This window comes from Diabrotica virgifera, chromosome 4 (genome assembly GCF_917563875.1).
Source record: "Diabrotica virgifera virgifera chromosome 4, PGI_DIABVI_V3a".
Lineage (NCBI taxonomy): Eukaryota > Metazoa > Arthropoda > Insecta > Coleoptera > Chrysomelidae > Diabrotica > Diabrotica virgifera.
In genome coordinates this window covers 87,536,502-87,540,132 of record NC_065446.1, presented here as the reverse complement: position 1 = coordinate 87,540,132, position 3,631 = coordinate 87,536,502, and the positions used below count along the sequence as shown (strand labels likewise).

The 3,631-nt window shown below is 30.2% G+C and overlaps 1 non-coding gene across 1 annotated transcript; it reads right to left on the bottom strand.

The window, feature by feature from the left end:
• Positions 1-763: 763 nt before the first annotated feature.
• On the bottom strand, positions 764-869 carry LOC114326294 (U6 spliceosomal RNA). Its single transcript, XR_003651827.2, has one exon. It is a non-coding gene; the product is annotated as a U6 spliceosomal RNA (small nuclear RNA).
• Positions 870-3,631: the final 2,762 nt, after the last annotated feature.

The following is a 3,631-nucleotide window of genomic DNA, read 5'->3' as shown; positions in this document are numbered from 1 at the left end:
TGCCTTGGGAGACAGAGTTCAGGCTAGAAAGTACTGCAGTGATCAACGATGGGTATTTGGAAAGGTAATCAGACGCATAGGTTACTTACATTATGAAATACGAACAGATGATGGTCTACTTTGGAAACGTCACTTAGATCAGCTGCTGCCAGCACCTCTAGTCTTGTAGTTGGGAATTGGGGCGGAGGACTGTTATATATTTAGTAGTTAAGATCTAAGGCTACTAATATCTACCTTAGTTACTAATGTTTTTATGTTTCTAGATTAATATAATGTTGTCACTGTCATTAAATATAATTGAATAACTACTGTTAACATGTCCATTTCTTGTATATAATAATTATCATCAGCGTATAGAAGGGAGTTGATCTTTATTGCATTTAAGTTTTTATATCCTACTATTGGATTGAAGGTTTCTCGTTTGATCTTTGGTATTTTTTATTAAAGTATCCATGACTATTATAAACAAGAGGGGGCGTAGTCCATCTCATTGTTTAATTCCCTTATCCCATTTAAAAGTGCCTGATCTTTCTCCATTTATTTGTACTTGGCCTTCTACTTCCATATATGTAATATGTATATAGATTTTATGACTTTTATCATCTTTTTTGATATGTTATAACTTTCCAATATTTTCCACATTATTTCTCTGTTTATCTTATCAAATGCCGCCTTCAGATCAACGAACATGAGAAATAGTTCATCCCCTTTACGGCATTTTCTCTCTATTATATTCCTTATAATGTAGACGTTATCGTCTGTTAAAAATATGGAACGTTTCACGATTTTGCGTGTCATCCTTGCGCAGGAGCCATGCTAATCTTCTCTGTATCGTTCCAATTTCAGTACCGTAAAATGGGGTTACTTTGACCGCTGGGGTGAATTTGACCAAAAACATAGAAAAAGATCTATTGTGATATATTTCAGCCACCCTGTATAATTTTTAAAATCATTTTTAACGATTCAAATTTATAAATATCTAAGAATTAATTTTTAAATTAAAAAAAAAAAGATTCAAGATTAGTTCACCAATATAACCAATTAAGAAAAAATGGTTTAAAAACGGTCAAATTAACCCATCCTAAAAGAAAAATAAGTTTAACAGCCAAAAAGCAGATACGGTGAACTTCCCCCCAAATGGTTTTTTTATTTTTTTTCTAAATTTCAGGACAAGAGGTCTACCCTGGGAAGGTACCTATCTCGAGAATCATAGTCGTTATCATATAGTGACCTCGATACTGAACTCATTCCTGTCGATATATTCAATGTTGCAAATTTTTCATTTTCTATGCACGTTGGCAATCTAATTTCCTTATGCACAAAATGCAATTTTTGTTTTACCACCATGAATTTTGTTCACAAACTTTCCTGAAACTATTTCAAAACGAATGCAAAATGTTGTACGGCAATTAATCTTACTACGGAATATTGGTAGGTTAAGTGGTTCATTGCATCGCTTATACAGGGTGAGTCATGAGGAACTGTACATACTCCTACCTCGGATAGAGGCTCCTATGGGGAATAACAAATGACCATTAAAAAGTGTCTGCTCCCCTTGTTTAATAATATACAGGGTGAGTTTCGCATTTTCAGAAATATTTATATTCGTCATAATTTTTGAACGGTCAGATCGATGTGTCTCTTATTTTGGTCAATCGTTACACTATTACCACCTAATCAACTGATTTATTCAAACTAGAAAAAAATCAGGTACGGCTTTAAAAAATTAGTTCGTTTGGGTCTTAGAAAAAATTTCACCCTGTATACGCTTTTTGAAAACTCTAATAAGAATTTTACAAATTAGACAAATAGGCAATTAAAATGGCATATTTATTTTTTTCCCCACATGATTACTTAATTTTTTATAAAAAAATCAAATCTGACTATGAATTAAAAGTTTGGTAAAGTAAACCATAGATTTAAAAAATTAACTTTTATTGCAAAAATTAATTTTTTTTAACAAATATTTTATTTATGTTACCACCCAATCAATTGATTTATTCACACTAGAAAAAAATCAGGTCCGGCTTTAGAAAATTAGTTCGTTTGGGTCTTAGAAAAAATTTCACCCTGTATATGCTTTTTGAAAACTCTAATATGAATTTTACAAATTAGACAAATAGGCAATTAAAATGGCATATTTATTTTTCCCCAAACGATTACTTAATTTTTTATTAAAAAATCAAATTTGTCAAAATCGGAATTTTAACCTAAAAATGAAAAAAAAAAAGATGAAATCACGGTCTAACTCGCTACAACGTTCCATTTAAATTTTTTTTTTCTGAAATTTTTACAGCACATATCTCTTACCATTGTGAAGACTATGACAATTGTTGTAGACTTTCAGTCTTCTTCTCGTAAAAGTTATGAATTTTTAAAAATAAAAGGTGCAGATTCGTGAATTCCAAAGTTAAATCGCAAAAATTAAGTGAAAAAATTTAAAATTTATCTATTTGATCACGTCTATGTTAAACTATGGAGTCCAAATGGAAGTGTTATGGGGAGTTTTAGATCTAGACGTGCTATAGAAAAAAAAAATGGTGAAACTTTTAATTTTAAGAAAAACGTTGTTAAATTTTTTTTATTTTATGGTAAAATTGCGATTTTGACAAATTTGATTTTTTAATAAAAAATTAAGTAATCGTGTGGGGAAAAAATAAATATGCCATTTTAATTGCCTATTTGTCTAATTTGTAAAATTCATATTAGAGTTTTCAAAAAGCGTATACAGGGTGAAATTTTTTCTAAGACCCAAACGAACTAATATTTTAGAGCCGGACCTGATTTTTTTCTAGTTTGAATAAATCAGTTGATTGGGTGGTAAGATAAATCAAATATTTGTTTAAAAAAAAATTAATTTTTGTAATAAAAGTTAATTTTTTTTAAATCTATGGTTGACTTTACCAAATTTTTAATTTATAGTCAAATTTGATTTTTTTATAAAAAATTAAGTAATCATGTGGGGAAAAAATAAATATGTCATTTTAATTGACTATTTGTCTGATTTGTAAAATTAATATTAGAGTTTTCAAAAAGCGTATACAGGGTGAAATTTTTTCTAAGACCCAAACGAACTAATTTTTTAAAGCCGGACCTGATTTTTTCTAGTTTGAATAAATCAGTTGATTAGGTGGTAATAGTGTAACGATTGACCAAAATAGAGACACATCGATCTGACCGTTCAAAAATGATGACGAATATAAATTTCTGTCAAAATGCGAAACTCGCCCTGTATATTATTAAACAATTGGAGCAGACACTTTTTAATAGTCATTTGTTATTCCCCATAGGGGCCTCTTTACGAGGTAGGAGTATGTACAGTTCCTCATGACTCACCCTGTATAGTGCGTGCTTATTTTCATGTACTTTGCTGTGTTGGTGTTTATTATTAAACCCGTGTTAAACAACACCGCGCACATCTTATTATTACTACAATCATTTCATATCATTGTGACAACTCTAAAGTTTATGGAAATCACATTTCTGAAGTTCATAAAATGGTCATATTCATAAGTATTATTAGTCTAGTCGCTATTGAAAACAGCTTAATCCAGCGTAAGGTTGACCCTTATTTTGCGGTGCTTCACTGGAAGTGCGTTGTCATTTATTATCTATAAGATAAAAGACCTTA